Source organism: Pristiophorus japonicus, chromosome 9 (genome assembly GCF_044704955.1).
Source record: "Pristiophorus japonicus isolate sPriJap1 chromosome 9, sPriJap1.hap1, whole genome shotgun sequence".
Lineage (NCBI taxonomy): Eukaryota > Metazoa > Chordata > Chondrichthyes > Pristiophoridae > Pristiophorus > Pristiophorus japonicus.
The window spans coordinates 216096797-216115086 of NC_091985.1; the positions used below are offsets into that span (position 1 = coordinate 216096797).

At 46.7% G+C, this 18290-nt stretch overlaps 1 pseudogene; it reads right to left on the reverse strand.

The window, feature by feature from the left end:
• The window catches only part of LOC139274126 (zinc finger protein 585A-like), a 104828-nt pseudogene that overhangs the window by 59443 nt on the left and 27095 nt on the right, over positions 1-18290 (reverse strand).

Here is an 18290-nt window from a genome sequence, read left to right on the forward strand (position 1 = left end):
TTGGTCCCTTAGAGGAAAAGACCGGGGAATTAGTAATGCGGAAGATGGAAATGGCAGAAACTCTGAACAAATATTTTGTATCAATCTATATGGTAGAGGACACTAACAATATTCCAACAGTGGATAGTCAAGGGGCTATGGGGGGTGGGGAGGGGGGTTGGGAGTGGAGGGGGGGTTGGGGGGGAGGAACTTAACACAATCACAATCACTAAGGAGGTGGTACTCAATAAGATAATGGGACTAAAGGTAGATACATTCCCTGGACCTGATGGCTTGCATCCTAAGGTCTTAATAGAAGTAGCAGCAGGGATTGTGGATGCATTGGTTGTAATTTACCAAAATTCCCTGGATTCTGGTGAGGTCCCAGCAGATTGGAAAACTGCAAATGTAACACCCCTATTTAAAAAAGGAGGTAGACAAAAAGCAGGAAACTATAGACCAGTTAGCCTAACATCTCTGCTTGGGAAGATGTTGGAGTCCATTATTAAAGAAACAGTAGCAGGACATTTGGAAAAACAAAATTCGGTCAGGTAGAGTCAGCATGGATTTATGAAGGGGAAGTCATGTTTGACAAATTCGCCAGAATTCTTTGAGGATGTAACAAACAGGTTGGATAAAGGGGAACCAGTGGATGTGGTATATTTGGACTTTCAGAAGGCATTTGACAAGGTGCCACATAAAGTGTTATTGCACAAGGTAAAAGTTCACGGGGGTTGGGGGTAATATTAGCATGGAAAGAAGATTGGCTAAAGAACAGAAAACAGAGAGTCGGGAAAAAGGGTTAATTCTTGGGTTGGCAATCAATAACCAGTGGGGTGCTGCAAGGATCAGTGCTGGGACCCCAACTATTTACAATCTATATTAATGACTTGGAGGAAGGGATTGAGTGTAACATAGCCAAGTTTGCTGACGATACAAAGATGGGAGGAAAAGCAATGTGTGAGGAGGACACAAAAAATCTGCAAAAGGACATTGACAGGCTATGTGAGTGGGCAAAACTTTAGCAGATGGAGTATAATGTTGGAAAGTGTAGGGTCATGCACTTTGGCAGAAAAAAAGTCACAGGGCAAGTTATTATTTAAATGGAGGAAAATTGCAAAATGCTGCAGTACAGCAGGACCTGGGGGCACTTGTGCATGAAACACAAAAGGTTAGTATGCAGATACAGCAAGTGATCAGGAAGGCCAATGGAATCTTGGTATTTATAGCAAAGGGGATGGAGTATAAAAGCAGTGAAGTCTTGCTACAGTTGTACAGGGTATTGGTGAGGCCACACCTGGAATACTGCGTGCAGTTTTGGTTTCCATATTTACAAAAGGATATACTTGCTTTGGAGGCAATTCAGAGAAGGTTCACAAGGTTGATTCCGGAGATGAGGGGGTTGACTTATGAAGAAAGGTTGAGTAGGTTGGGCCTCTACTCATTGGAATTCAGAAGAATGAGAGGTGATCTTATCAAAACGTATAAGATTATGAGGGCTTGACAAGGTGGATGCAGAGAGGATGTTTCCACTGATAGGGGAGACTAGAACTAGAGGGCATAATCTTAGAATAAGGGGCCACCCATTTAAAACTGAGATGAGGAGAAATTTCTTCTCTGAGGGTTGTGGATCTGTGGAATTCACTGCCTCAGAGAGCTGTGGAAGTTGGGACATTGAATAAATTTAAGAGCGAAATAGACAGTTTCTTAAACGATAAGGGAATAAGGGATTATGGAGAGCGGGCATGGAAGTGGACCTGAGTTCATGATCGGATCAGCCATGATCATATTAAATGGTGGAGCAGGCTCACAGGGCAGTATGGCCTACTCCTGCTCCTATTTCTTATGTTCTTATAAACCAACCCCACAGTCACTGACACCAATCTCCTCCTGTTTGATATAAACCAACAGCACAGTCATTGACACCAGTCTCCTGTGTATGACAAACTGAAGTTGCTTACAATCCCTCGGAGCTATTACGCTATTCCTAGCTGAGATCGAGATCTCCAATGAATCAGTCCAAACACCTTAGTCCCGTGAGCAGACTTGATTTTGAATATGTAGATTTCACAATAATACAACTCATATACAAAATGTTTGAAATATATTCATATTGGACTTTCTACAAAGGAATATTTATTGTAATATTCATACAATATTATAGTTATATAATAAGACTCACAATCTAATGAGTTGTATCCATGAACTATCAGACTTTGATAATTGCCGAGCCTGGAAGGTAACAATGTTCGACTCTTTTAAAATGCCAATTAGGATTACATTATCATGAAAATCAAATTACCGAGCGAGCCCCCTTTTTAAAGCAGCACAATCAATGCCAAATTATAATTAAATTACATCAGAATACTGTTCTGCTGTCGACAATTGAGTGCAGTCCGTCCAGTGTTTCCCCAAAAAGAGTTGTGGAAAGCCTCCAGTGTACCGGTGGACTCTGCGTGCTCCCTCTCCAGGGACAGCCCAAGAGATGTTCTACCTTGGCTGCAGCTGTCAGCTTTCTTCTCCCCGGGGTGCTCTCTGACCTGAGCTGCAAACTCTTCGTATATTTAAAGCCCCATAAGGTACAGCTGCTGTGACTCTGGTTACTTCGGCCAATCAAACACTTGAGCCGAAATACATTTATCAAACAAAACATTCCATTGAGTGGCTGTTTAGGTTTCATCGTCCAGCCTCTTCCTGTTTCATTGGAGCTAAGAGAAATCTGCGAGTCAGAACATGTCAGAGTTTGCTTTTACTGGGGCATTTAAAGAAATAAATATCCTTCAAGGTTCTGCTCAGTCCACACACAGGCAGAGTTCTCAGCTCTGATAGTTCTGTTCGCACAAGGTCTATTTCAACTTAAAAGGGATAATTATAATTAAATCAAAAGGAAATACTTATCAAATCATAATACAATTCCTTCTGTCGATTCATCATCATCATCATAGGCAGTCCCTGGAACCAGGATGACTTACTTCCACATGGGTTCACAGATGTTTCAATGAAGGACCCGATATTCCAGGCCTGAACTCCAATTGAAGGGATGGAAGATGCCTGTGTGTGGAATTTTTTTAATGTGTGGTGACCGTTGCACATCAGCCACCACACAGGCTTGACAGAGCTAGACCTTTATCCAGTGGTAAGGATTAACCAGGATGACTGGAGACCTGCTCTGCTGCACGGACCTAGTGCGCGCACATATCGCAGTGTTGGCTGGCCCGTGTTGCCCCTGTGCTCTCGGCTCCTCTGGACCCCGTACCCTCATTCGCTGTGTAGGGGGTGGTGGGTCTGTCAGCTTGCCTTCCTGACCAGAGCGGTTGTGAGTCACTCCCACTCCCTGGTTCTCGAGCTTGGATTTATTAATCAGAGTGTGATAAAGTGCAGCAGACAACTGTTCTGTACAAAGAAGGTTTGGGTTTTATTCAAGAAAGCAAATTACACAAATACACTCCAATAAAACTGTAAAATCTTACAAAAAGGTTCTAAACAATGGGGAATACTTTATTACAGGTAATAAACACAACAGAAAAACCTCCCACTTACTCTCTAACTAGGTCAAACTCTAGGGCTCCAGGGATTCATGCTCACCAGATCCTTCCTTTGACAGCTAGGGCTGTTTCACGGTTCTTTGGTTATAGCCGGTTTGCCTTGCTGTACCCCAGACATGTTAGAAGACCTCTGCTGCGTATTGAAACCAGTTGGGGTGAGTCTGCTGGTGCGGTTAGGCGCAGTTTGGATTTATCTCTGGTGAGTACCCAATTTCCGTTGTTAGCAATAGGGTTTTAAGTTCTTTAGGTAATTTTTACCCGCTGGATAGTCTAGGTACACAGTCAGTTGGTATTGACGTTCTTTTCTCCAATGTCACTCCAATGTGTCTTACTGTGGTTTCTTGCCGCATGCTCTCGATTTTGATCTTGTTTTTCCGAAGTGCTTGGTCAGAAAAGTTTTCCTGTGATGGTCAGAATAGAGTAGGTCTCCTGGTACGATAGGCCCTCAATTATACTCTGAGAGGCTGCTTAATCTTCGCACTAAATCTAATGTTTCTTTTGTTTGAGTTTTGCTGCCCAATTGATTTTAAGTGGTCTTCTTTGTATAAGTTTTGGTGGGCTCGCTAACTGAAACGTGATTAAATGTTTTAATCTGGCGTTGATAGAGTTTGGGATTGTGATACCCCTGTTCCATGAATTTTGGAATCTTACATTTCCCCATTTGAGACTCTTCGCCACAGAGTGTCATCCTAAGTGAACAAAATTCTTGGAACCCGAGAGCTAAAACCTTCCCCTGACATTTACCTAGATAAACCCAAACATACATTCCCCTTTGCAATGTATTGCTATTTACAGGTAAATTCAGTCATTCCAATTACATTACAGTATAGAGGGGGGTCCAACGCCCGTCCATTACTCCAGTTTCACAAAAAATACATAGTAAAAACACACATAGTACAAACTTTTTACAACACTTGACCTCTGTGTTTTTACAGCAGCTGGAATCTAAACCAGACCTCACCAGGTGACTGCGATTTTTTTCTGCAGTATTCTATCATATTTTGTGTTTCCCTCCCTGATACAATCCATAAGTTCAGCTAGGGCTCGTCCAGCACCCTCTGGTGCTGGGATCGATGACTTCTGCCCCTCACCTTGCAGGTAGTACACCATAAATAAAAAAATAATCACAAGCTGGCAGATAACTAAAACGTGGGAAGCTATTCTGATCTAGGGAGGGACCTCTATATTTCTGACAATATCCCACCAGGGTGGAACGGTGATATCCGAAATTTCACCCCCTATCTCAACTGGTTTTTGTTCTAGAGTATAGAAATGTTTCTGTGATACTTCTACAGCTTTCAGTAGGGCGATAAGATGTTCGGGTAGAGGAGAGATTTCATATCTAAAATGTGCAACGTAATCTTGTAAATTTGTGAAATTGTTATTTACAGTGAGGTGAATAGTGGAGGGTCAGGAATGGGAACAATCCGTTCTTGGGCCACTTGAACTTCCGCCTCGGGTTTAAAACAAAAACTGCTTTCACTCACCGAACACCAAATGTGTTGTCCATGTTGGTAGTGGGGCGCACTTGTGGTGACACAATACGTCCCACCCCCTATGTATGCTACCTGTGGAGGAACACAGTCTTGTGCCATTACCTCCATGGTACAGTTGATAGGCTGTGCGCCGCAGCTTTAAACCCGCATTGTGGTCTGGAGTAGGCGTTCAAGTGCTGGGGTGTTCAGTATTACATGTGCACCCCGGCTCCGGCACCTGGAGAGGTCAGTACATGTCATAGCGTGCTCCCACTTTATGACATAGGGTGGGACCACTGTGAAACAAACATGTGCCCCTCCTTGAATGATCCCAATATTCTCCACCATGTACAGCGGCGCAGGTCAGGCTGTCCCACCCATAAACGGCATCCTTACAACTTTCCCCATGATGGTATGGTTGGACCGCCCACAATCTACTGGGACAGGGTAGGTTTCAGAAACTAGACGGAGCTGACATGGGCTTAGCGAATTACTAAACTGGTGGAGGGCTGCGAGATACTTGTTGCTGATCCAAGCGGGGACTTGGCCTTGCTTTAGATCTTCCAGGTTGCTGCTGTCCTCGCCCAGCAACCATGCCCCATACAGCACACACACCTCATTCCTGGCAGCCTGATCCGAGGCATTCCTGTCCTCCCGTATAAGTGCATTTACTGTTTTTGCGTGTCTTTCCAGCTCAGTAATAATCTCCTTTAAATGGACCGTCATTGCCTGGTCCTCGTGTAGCACTGAGCCTATCATTATGTTCTCTTCCCTTAGGATCTTCCGTAGTTCATTTTTTAGACCATTTATTTGCATTTGCAGTTCCATATCACAGAGGATCCTGTATTATATGCAGTGAAAATGTTGTTCCAGGTTCCCCTTCTTTGTCGCCCTGTGCCCATAGTGTTCCCAGCATATAGTGTGTATAAATCTGCTTTGTATACGTTGCCAAAATCTAATTTGTAAAATTTCCTGAACATTTCTCGGAGTAGGGCCTGGTATAGCTGCTCTGTCTCCTTCGGGCACCATACAGGTAAGTGTACTTCTGTCAGGTTTAAGATAAGAGATTCCTTGATGTCACCTTTGTGACCCGTACTCGCCCCCATTAGGGCGAGCAGGAGCAAGCCCCCTTTCATCATTCGGTTCCTTCCCTGTAGGGATACAAAATAGGTAGCCTTGCCCTTGAGAAAAACAGTTCTCTGGCTTGGCAAAGGTGATTCAATTCTACAATCCAATTTAAAACTTTAAAATTTTAAAAATTCCAACCAAAATACTAAAACTTAAACTAAAAGAACAATCCTGGAAAAGCTATGTACACCGCCACCCGTCTCCGGGTGGCCAGGTTAATTCCTGTTTGGCCTTTGCCTTGTGCGGCCTCTGGGCAGCTTGTACGCCTGAGTGTAAGGTGGTCTGTACCGCAGGACCCGGAGAGTTCTTCTTAATGTAACTGGGGGTTTCCCCGAGTCCCAGATGATAGGGGGAATGGCCCTTCCTGTACTACAGCACACTACCCTTCTGTGTAGTTGCTGAGTCTATGTCCTGCCCTGTGGGTTCCGCATAGACTGAGGCCGCAGGCTGGGGACTCTTGTCATTCTCTTGGCCCACTGCTACCTCTCCTGTGTGTCCCTTACCATTGAAGGCTGCAGGCTGGGGATCCTTATCCCTAAAATGATCCTTGACCTTGGGCATTCTTTTATGGGCTGCAACCCTCCCGGGGCTGAACCATTGAAACTGGGGTGCTGGTGACCATGGTGTCTTTGGCCGTGATGTATGGGGAGTCCTTCTTAGGGCTATTCTACTGGGGGTGCGTCTGAGTCCTAAACAATTGGTGGGATAGCCCCTCCAGTAATACAATTCACCGCCCCCATCTGTACAGTCTGTGAGTCTGTAACGTCTCCTGTGGGCATTCCACAGTCAGAGGCTGCTGGCTGAGGATCCCTGTCCCGAGGACGGTTCACTGCCCCCAATGGTAGCAGGCTGGAGAACGACCCAGCCCGTTTGTTCCCTGTGAGACCCACTAGACTGTACGGGACCCCGTTAGATAGAGGTGAGGCGGCTGGGTTATCTGCGTATACAATGGTGCTTGAAGCTCCAGTATCTAGCCGATAGGTCCCTGTCACCTTCTCCACCTCCATCTTAACGCACGGTCTCTTGTGTGCATCGTATGCTAGGGGACACAGGTACACAGGCAGCGCCAGTTCTAGTCACGGGTCGGGATATGGCAGGGCGGATGGGGTTTCCCTCCTTCCTTGGGCCACCCAATACGGACTGGGGCGTGGCCACGAACTCCTCGAAGGAAGAGCGAGAGCTCTGCGCTCTGGGTCTGGGTTTTTGTGCAGGTGCTGGGGGTTCCTTAGCTACGTTATCCTTCCAAGGGTTCTTACAATCCTTTCTCCAATGCCCACTTTTCACGCACCCAAAGCAGTTACGCTTGGTGTCGGAAGAGATACCCCCTTCCTGGTGCCATTCCCTCTTTGCTTGGTGGGGCCTTAACTCATGCACCCTCCCCTTGGGTGGGTTCTCCTCTGTCCATCGGCCGCTCCAAAAAGCCAGGGTTAGTTGCCTAATCACTGACTCCTCGGTGGCATTAGGATCCTTAGGATCGAACCACAGCTCAGCTTTGGCCTTCACCCGTGGCAAACTGTTTGCCACCAAGCTCCGGAACCAGTGAGCCCTCTCATCCCGGGTCAAGTGATCCCCGCGAGGATCCCACTACAGGCACTCTCATCGATGAAAGCTTGTGAGGCATTCCCTGCCTGTTGCATCGTCTTCTCCACTCAGGAGAAGAAACTCCCATCATTTAGGCCCATAACATCCAAGACTTCTTCCTTGACTGCAGCGTATGTACTCTGCCCTCCCTTGCTTTCCACAGAGAGAGACTGGTATACTCTACTGTCTAGGGAGAATAGGAACATTTTTGCCATTTCGGAGTCGTCGCAACCGTTTATCCCCCCGCCTGTTCCACATCCATGAAGTGGACCAAAGGGTCCCCTTTGTGAGTGAGCTTACCCAGATGGCTTACCATAGCCCTAAGCTGTTGGGTGCTGTGGGGAACCACAAAGTGACTTTCGAGGGGCCCCTGGTCCCCACCACCATTGGGCGGGCCAAACTTTTGCTGCTGGACCTGGCACATCGGCCCTGGTCCCGGCCCTTCTCGCATTGGCTAGCCCACCTCTCCCTGCTGCCAAACCAAGCCAAAACCCGGCGCCACAGGTGGTGGTGGTTCGCAATCCCTACCCGCCTCACAAATCGTTCACCTCTCCTGTTGCCAAGCCGGGTCCAACCCCGGCGCCACAGGTAGCGACCGAACGGTTTCCCCCTGCTCTTCCAGGTCTATCTGGGCCGCACCCTGGCTTATTAGGCATACCATGCCTTTAGCCTTGGACAGAGCAAGGTTCAGACTATTTATTTGTTGCTGGCAGGGGCCGTGGTCTCCCGACTCAAACCCCCTAGTGCTTGCTACTTTGTAAGCCGCCTGGAGGTCTCTCAACCTCTCCTCCTGCTCCTTAATTATCCTGGTGAGGTGGGCGTTTTCTTCCGCAACACCAGTTCTTGACCCTTCGCTTCAGTGACCTGGCACTGAAGGTAATCCTGGCGGTTTCTGTGTGTTTCCACCATCTGTAGTTTCTCTTGCTTTTGCTTGCCTAACTCCTCAAATAATTTCTCCCCCATTATAGCTCTGGCACTCGAGTGTTCCTCGGACTCCCTGAGGTCTGCCTCCAGCAACTTGACTTTCTTGTCCAATTGCGGGACCTGTCGCTGTAGGCAGACTAACCATATTGCTTTCTCCACAGAGCGCTTATGGTCCTTACTCTCAGTCCATTAGGCTGCAACGTCCACAGGATGCTCAACGTACCCATTCCTTTGTTATAGCGACTTTCTTGAATATTTAAGGGGAAATCCTCTCTTCCATTTTGCTGCTTTCCTCAAAAACAGTGTCTACTGCCATCACACCCTTTTGACCAAGCTCCTACCTGGCTCACCATTCTGAAGGGGGTGGTGGGTCTGTCAGCTTGCCTTCCTGACCAGAGCGGTTGTGAGTCGCTCCCACTCCCTTGTTCTTGAGCTTGGATTTATTAATCGGGGTGTGATAAAGTGCAGCAGACAACTGTTTTGTACAAAGAAGGTTTGGGTTTTATTCAAGAAAGCAAATAACACAAATACACTCCAATAAAACTGTAAAATCTTACAAAAAGGTTCTAAACAATGGGGAATACTTTATTACAGGTAATAAACACAACAGAAATACTTCCCACCTCCCACTTACTCTCTAACTAGGTCAAATTCTAGGGCTCCAGGGATTCATACTCACCGGATCCTTCCTTTGACAGCTAGGGCTGTTTCACGGTTCTTTGGTTATAGCCGGACGGACTCCAGACGTGTTAGAAGACCTCTGCTGTGTATTGAAACCAGTTGGGGTGAGTCCGCTGGTGCGGTTAGACGCGGTTTGGATTTATCTCTGGTGAGTACCCAACTTCCTTTGTTAGCAATAGGGTTTTAAGTTCTTTAGGTAATTTTTACCCGCTGGATAGTCTCGGCACAAAGTCAGTTGGTATTGATGTTCCACTGATTGTTTTTTGACATTCTTTTCTCCGATGTTACGATGTTTCTTCCTGTGGTTTGTCGCCGTGTGCTCTCGATTTTGATCTTGTTGTTCTGAAGTGCTTGGTCAGAAAAGTTTTCCTGTGATGGTCAGAGGTACGATAGGCCCTCAATTATACTCTGAGAGGCTGCTTAATCTTCGCACTAAATCTAATGTTTCTTTTGTTTGAGTTTTGCTGCCCAATTGATTTTAAGTGGTCTTCTTTGTATAAGTTTTGGTGGGCTAGCTAACTGAAACGTGATTAAATGTTTTAATCTGGCGTTGATAGAGTTTGGGATTGTGATACCCCTTATTTATGAGCTGATGAACTCATGACCATTGTGATAGCACTGTTTTGACTTCGGGAAGTCTGGGCTGAGCCAGATATTTCTATGCATGTTGAAAAAGGTGTTGGAATATGTATGTGATATTTGGGTCCTGTGGGTGGAGTGGATAATGTTTCTTCCGTGGTCGATTGTTTAAATGCTAATGTTTTCTGGGAGCCTGACTAATGGTTAAACAGCTCCCCCAGACAAACTGATTAGATACAATACCCAAATTCTAAATCCCACCCCTCTGTCACTGCAGCTTTTCCCCACAGGCCCAAACATGCCTTTTAAAATCCCAAACTTGGTTAAAACTCGTAGATTTCTTCCATATGCATTTTAGGGTCCCAAACTTTCTGTTTAATAGGCCCAAATCAAATTTCCTTTTCAGTGAGTCCAAACACTGGGGGGTTTCCATGAATTTTGGAATCTTACAGTTGCACCTCCACCACGATCTCTCACCATTCCTCCGCCATGATCTCTCGCCGCTCCTCTGCCACAAACATTTGCCGCACCTCCACCATGATCTCTCGCCGCTCCTCCACCACAAACATTCGCTGCTCCTCTGCCACAGTCTCTCACTGCTCCTCTGCCACAAACATTCATCGCACTTCCGCTATGATCTCTCAACGCTCCTCCACCACAAACATTTATCGCTCCTCCTCCACGATCTCTCACTACTCCTCCACCACAAACATTCGTCACTCATCCGCCACGATCTCACACCGCTCCTCCTCATATTCCTCATATACTGACCTATTGCCCCCCGATGGCAAATAAATCAGCTTTGTTTTAAACACACCGTTGTAGATTTTTGTCTTTCCCACCCGAGTTTTTAGCATCATTTGGCTGAAGCTCAAAGAACAATCTGGGGGTTGGATCGTATGGTGGGAACAGAACTTCAGCCTAGACACAGTCCTTCAGGGCCACACTGAGAGGGCCGAATGGCACTTTGGTCTTTCTCATCTCTCTGCACCGATAGCAAAGTCGCCGTGCGGGTTAATCTTGAGGCGAGTATGACATGTGTCTAAGGTGATTACAAGCTAATAATTCATTCGACCCCAGGTCTTCAATACAAAGTCCACTAATGTTAAACATACATCTATATAAAACAAAGCAAGACTTTATTTTTATGGTTATTGTTTCATATTAAATCTGATCGACTAAAACCCAGCTTTCTTACAGTCCACTCCTGGATGCCCCACTCCCTGAGCCGACAACCTTCAGCCGGGTCAGTGGTGGAGTTCTGCAGCAAGAGTGATCGCAGAGTAACTGTCGGGATCACACCCCCATGGATGTTCCAGCTTGTGTATTTTTAGTTATCCTGGTGTCTAACACGCACACATCAATAAAACAGGGAATTCTGGGAAACACGTTGCAGGTCCTTCTTTATCTGGAGATCAACTGCCTGTTGTATAATTGCACCAGCAGTTAACAGGCTCCTGTGAACTCCTCCATCTGCTATTTTAATGCAGACTTAACCAATTTATTTTAAACGGCTTTATGTTAAATTAGTTGATGTCTACCTTAAACTGGTGGACTCAGGACCGTCACACAAATGCATTAAATATTCATGGAGAGTAAACTTTAGTCTGGAAACGGAAACCTGCCGTTTCACTTTCAGTCAGGAAGAGATCGCAGTTTTACACCAATCTCTGATTTGACAGCATGTTCCCAGCATGTTCTTCCTGACTCTAAACGCAGTTGTAAAGGAGCCTTCTGTTCTGTGCCCAGGAGCTCTAAACCATGGAAGAGAGTGGCTGGGACACACCTCAAGATTAACCCACACGGTGACTTTGCTGTCAGTGATGAGAGATGAGAAAGACCAAAGTGCCGTTTTCCCCTCTCAGTGTGGCCCTGTGGGACTGTGTCCAGGCTGAAGTTCTGTTCCCACCGTACGATCCTCCCCCAGATTGTCCTCTCTGAGCTCCAGCCAGATGATGCTAAACACTCAGGTGGGAAAGACAAAAATCTAAATCTACAAAGCTGATTTATTTGACATATATCCAGAATATTAAACTCCAGCCCAATTATAGGAATTAGTAACATCAGCAGAAGCAATTCCCAACTGTCAGAACTAACATGGTTCAATCCTGGATGTGATTAAGAGCAACAATAACAGCAGAATCCAACCCCTGCAGTCACTTGTGAACTCGCTGGTGTCTCAGCAGGGTGTATGACTGAGTGAATCGCTTCCCACACTCAGAGCAGGTGAACGGTCTCTCCCCAGTGTGAACTCGCTGGTGTTTAAGCAAGGAACAGTACTGAGTGAATCCCTTCCCACACACAGAGCAGGTGAATGGCCTCTCCCTCGTGTGAACTCGCTGGTGTGTCAGCAGATTGGATGACTGAGTGAATCCCTTTCCACAGTCAGAGCAGGTGAATGGCCTCTCCCCGGTGTGAACTCGCTGGTGTGTCAGCAGGCTGGATGACTGAGTGAATCCCTTCCCACACTTGGAGCAGGTGAATGGCCTCTCCCTCGTGTGAACTCGCTGGTGTGACAGCAGATCAGATGAATGAGTGAATCCCTTCCCACACACGGAGCAGGTGAACGGTCTCTCCCCGGTGTGAACTCGCTGGTGTCTCAGCAGGTGGGATGATCGAGTGAATCCCATCCCACACTCAGAGCAGGTGAACGGCCTCTCCCCAGTGTGACTGCGATGATGAATTTCCAGCTGTGATGGATAATTGAATCCCTTCCCACAGTCTCCACATTCCCACGGTTTCTCCGTGGTGTGGGTGTCCTTGTGTCTCTCCAGGTTGGATGGTCAGTTGAAGCCTCATCCACACACAGAACACGTGTACAGTTTCTCCCCGCTGTGCACAGTGCAATGTTTTTTCAGGCTGTGTAACTGGTTAAAGCTCTTTCCACAGTCAGTGCACTGGATCAGTCTCACTCGGGTGTGTGTGTCTCGGTGCTTTTGCAGTTACAATAACATTTGAAATCTTTTCCCACAGATAGAACAGACAAACGTTTCTCCTTCCACATTCAAAGGTGATACTATTCAGGTCCTGATGAATCGAGTAACACTGTGAGATCCTGACATGATGTTTGCTTTGTGTTTCCCATCTGTCAATCTTCCTCCTCTAATACCCTGTAAGAGAATTTACAAAACTCATCACTAAGTACAATACAGAAAGTCAGAACAGACAATTCTAGTTTGTCTGGAACATTCTTTTCTCTCCTGTTGCCTCAAAGCTGTAAATCCCTATCCCACACATTGTCCCTCCTCCCTGTGTTGAAATCCAAACACATCGCACCATCTCCAACATATTTCCTTTCAGTCACTTTTTCTCCCTCCTCTGAAGGTGCTAACTGTGGCTGGGTTCAGTTCTACACTCACTGGTTCCCCTCCCTCTCCTCCCCTGAAGGTGCTGACTCTGGCTGGGTTCAGTTCTACACTCACTGGTTCCCCTCCCTCTCTTCCCCTGATGGTGCTGACTCTGGTTGGGTTCAGTTCTACACTCACTGGTTCCTCTCTCTCTCCCTCCCCTGAAGACACTGACTCTGGCTGGGTTCAGTTCTGCACTCACTGGTTCCTCTCCCTCTCCTCCCCTGATGGTGCTGACTCTGGCTGGGTTCAGTTCTACACTCACTGGTTCCCCTCCCTCTCCTCCCCTGAAGGTGCTGACTCTGCTGGGTTCAGTTCTACACTTGTACAAAAGAAAAATGCTGCAGATGCTGGAAACCTGATATAAAATAAAAAATACTGGAAATACTCAGCCAGCATCTGCGGAGAAGGAAACAGAGTTAATGACTTTCAGGTTAATGACTTTTCATCAGGACTGGTAAAAATTAGAAATGTAACAGGTTTTAAGTAAGTGCAGAGGCAGAGAAAGAGGGGAGGGGAGGAAAGAACAAAAGGGAAGTTCTGTGTTAGGGTGGGAGGCAGCAGAGATTAAATGACAAAAGGGATGATGCTGCAAGGCAAAAGGAGATGATTATGGGACAAGTAAAGAAACAAAAAATGTGTCTGGACAAGGTGTAAATGGCAATAAAGAGCAGACATTGATGTGGAGATTCAATATCGCCTCCAGTGCGGCCTTCGGCCGACTGAGGAAGAGTGTTCGAAGACCAGGCCCTTAAATCTGCCACCAAGTTCATGGTCTACAGGGCTGCAGTAATACCCGCCCTCCTGTATGGCTTAGAGACATGGACTATGTACAGTAGACACCTCAAGACGCTGAAGAAATACCACCAACAATGTCTCCGCAAGATCCTGGGAGGACAGACGAACCAATGTTAGCGTCCTCGACTAGGCCAACATCCCCAGCATTGAAACACTGACCACATTTGATCAGCTCCGCTAGGCAGGCCACATTGTTCGCATGCCAGACACGAGACTCCCAAAGCAAGCGCTCTACTCAGGACTCCTTCACGGCAAACGAGCCAAAGGTGGGCAGAGGAAACATAACAAGGACACCCTCAAAGCCTCCCTGAAAAATTGCAATATCCCCAATGACACCTGGGAAGCCCTGGCCAAAGATCACCCTAAGTGAAGGAAGTGCATCCAGGAGGATGCTGAGCACCTCGAGTCTCACCACCGAGAGCATGCAGAAATTAAGCACAAGCAGTGGAAAGAGCATGCGGCAAACCAGTCCCACCCACCCCTTTCCTCAACGATTATCTGTCCCACCTGTGACAGGGACTGTGGTTCTCGTATTGGACTGTTCAGACCCACCTAAGAACTCATTTTAAGAGTGGAAGCAAGTCTTCCTCGAATCCGAGGGACTGCCTATGATGATGAGGATGATGATGAAATGGCAATAGCTGAATCATTACCAACAGCTGCTGTACTAAAAAATGGGAGCGGATGTGGTGTGAAATTGTTAAAATCAATGTTGAATCCGGAAGGCTGTAAAGTGCCTAATCGAAAGTTGAAATGCTGTTTCTTGAGCTTATGCTGAGCTACACTTGGAACAGTGTAGGAGGCCGAGGACAGAGAGGGAGTGGTCCAGAGAATTAAAATGCCAAGCAATTCAAAACTCAGAATCTCGCTTTTGACTGAACGGAGGTGTTCCGCAATGCAATCACCCAATGTCGTTTAGTCTCTCCAATGTAGAGAAGACCATTTTGTGAGCAATGAATACAGTATACTAAATTTAAAGCAGTACAAGTAAATCACTGTTTCACCTGGAAGGAGTGTTTGGGGTCCTGGATAGTGGGAAGGGAGGAGGTGAAAGGGCAGCTGTTGTATTTCCTATGTAAATGTAGGAAATACGGCAGCCAATTTGCACACAGCAATCTCCCACAAACAGCAATGTGATAATGACCAGATAATCTGTTTTTAGTGATGTTGATTGAGGGATGTATATTGGCCAGGATGCCGAGGTAACTGCTCTTCTTTGAAATAGGGCTTTGGATCATTTAAATCTACCTGAGAGAGCAGACAGGGTCTCAGTTTAACATCTCATCTGAAAGATGATACCTCTGACAGTACAGCACTCCCTCAGTGCTGTACTGGAGTAAGGTGCTGTCTTTCAGATGAGACGTTAAACCCGTCTGCCCTCTCAGGTGGACATAAAAGTCCCAGGCAATATTTTGAAGAAGAGCAGTAGAGTTATCCCCAGTGTCCTGGCCAATATAGATCCCTCAATCAACATCACTAAAAACAGATTATCTGGTCATTATCACACTACAGTTTGTGGAGGAGCAGGCCAGGGAGTGGAAGGAGCAGCATGGCGGGGAGCAGAAGGAGCAATGTGGCGGCCTGGCCCAGCAGGCTGAGCGGTCCCCGACCTGTGAGCACCATCGGAGCAGGCCGGGGAATGGAAGCAGCAGCGTAGCGGCATATCACTCCAGGGAGCAGCACATGCTGGAGCAGGAGAGCAACGGCAGTGAAGATGGACATCACCAAGATCCAGGTCAGCGATTGGAGCAGGAACGGGGAGGTTGGGACGAAGGAGCGGCGAGAGATTGTAGAGGGATGTGATCGGGGCCCAGGAGAGGCACGAGTTGGGGGCCCAGGAGAGGCGTAGGCCCAGGGGCAGCATGGGCCAGCCAACACTGTGATATGTGTGCACACTAGGTCTGTGCAGCAGAGCTGGTCTCCAGTCGTCTTTTAATCCTTGGCACTGGACCAAGAACTAGCTCTGTCAAGCCCGTGTGGTAACTGGTGTGCAACGGTCACCACACATTAAAAAAAATCCACGCACAGGCATCTTCCATATAGTTCAGGACCTGGAATTTTAGGTCCTTCATTGAAACACCTGTGAACTTTTTGACGTGGAAGTAAGTCATCCTCGATTAGAGGGACTGCCTGTGATGATGATGACAGTTTGTGGGAGTTTGCTGTGTGCAAATAGGTTGCCGCATTTCCTACATTACAACGGTAACTACACTTCAAAAGTACTTCGTTGGCTGTAAACTGCTTTGAGACATCCAGTGGTCATGGAAGGCGCTATATAAATGCAAGTCTTTCTTTCTTTCTGTAAGGGGATCTAAATCTGGGCCCTTCCGTTACAATTATGTGGGCTGTAAATCGTAACCCAGCACTTACCAGCGCCTTCAGGAGAGATGCTGAGAAAGCCCCCGTGTGCAGAATGAGAATTAAATCAGTGAGTCTGATTATCCCTCCTGTCACTGGGACCCTGAAGCCCCGCCTACTCATTGTTCCTTGGCAAAGATGGTGTCGCATGCGCTATACCGTTCGATGGATGAAGGTGACTGCGCACAAACCCTCAGCCTTTCTTTACAAAGATGGCTGCCATTAACCTGGGCCTGTGACTGGGAAACTCCCCCGGAAGCTGCAAACGCGGGAGCTGCAGGTTCTCATTCGGGACTTGCGGCCTACACCAGTTGTTGATGGAGCCCACCCGCGGGTGAGTTACTCCCCCGCGCCCCGCCGTTTCCTACCCGCTGAAGAATCGGCTCCGCGCAGCTGTTCGTCTGCGGCCTCTGTCTGTGCACCGAACACAGCACCGCGCATGCTCCAAACCCAGGCGGGTCACGCGCCTGTGCACTGGCCTCCTATAGTCTGGGTGCGGCACATTCTTCCCCGCCGGGAATGCTGGGTAATCACCTCGCCATTGAATGGAACAGGATTTACTGTGATTGCATTAAGCACTCAACCATGTTCATTGTGGCAGTTAAGAGTTTGTTTCTGCTGATAATAAACCCCTACAATTGGCTGGACACTAATATTCTTCATCAATATTTAAAATAAATATATATTTTTTTCATTTTCTTTAAATATTGACGAATCATATTTGTTTCAAACACAGTGTTTGGAATATTTGATTTCACCACAATATGAGACGAATTGATGTGCTGCTACCGACTGTTCCCGGACTTTTCTTACTCTAGGTTATTTCAGTTCTCATCTAGTTCACCTTCTACCATATCAAACACCAAGCCTGTTCTCTTTGTGTCCATGGCTTGTTGGTGTCATAGACTGAACACACTTTACACTTATTTGAAGTTCATTTGAACCATCACTTTAGAGAACTATGTTACATAAAATGTGAAATCAGTTATTTTCTGTATCATTTATCATTTTTTAAAAATCAGATTTAGTAAAAATCCTCCACAAATATTGCATATGAGAGGGTCGAGAGAGAGAGGAACCAGTGAGTGTCCAACTGAACCCAGTCACTATTTCTCCTTCATTTACAGACACCCCCTGTCCAGTCACGATTTTTCCTTCATTTAGACACTCCAGAACCAGTCCCCATTCTTCCTTCATTTACAGATGCTCCCTGACCAGTCCCCATTTCTTCTTCATTTACAGACGCTCCCTGACCAGTCACCATTCCTCCTTCATTTACAGACACGCCCTGACCAGGCATCATTTCGCCTCCATTTATAGACACTCCCTGACTTGTCTCCATTTTTCCTTCATTTATAGACGCTCCTTCACCAGTCACCATTTCCAGACGCTCTCTGACCAGTCAACAATTCTCCATTTACAGACGCTGCCTCACCAGTCTCCTTCATTTACAGACGCTCATTTCCTCCCTCTCCTGGAGTTTGCCACGGGGCCACTTTGTGGACCTTTCAGTTGTGGTTTTAAACAGATGAAACCCGGTGGTGTGGAGCAAACTTTGCAACAATTTAGTAGTGAAATGGATTTGTTCAGGACAGACAGCAGGAATTATTTCAGGAAATAACACAGTGCAGTGAGAAAGGAAATGCAGTGGATATTGTGCAGATGGATTGTCAAAAGGCATTTGATAAGGTGCTGAACAGGAGGCTTGTTAATCAAATGAAGGCATACAGTATTAAAGGGAGTGGGACAGGGTGGATAGGTAATTGTGTAAAGGGCAGAAAAGAGAGGGTAGTGGTTAATGGATGTTCAGACTGGATGGATGTAAATAGTGGTGTCCCCAGGACCGGTGTTGGGAGCATTGCCCTTCTCAATATAGAGATATGATCTGGGTTTGG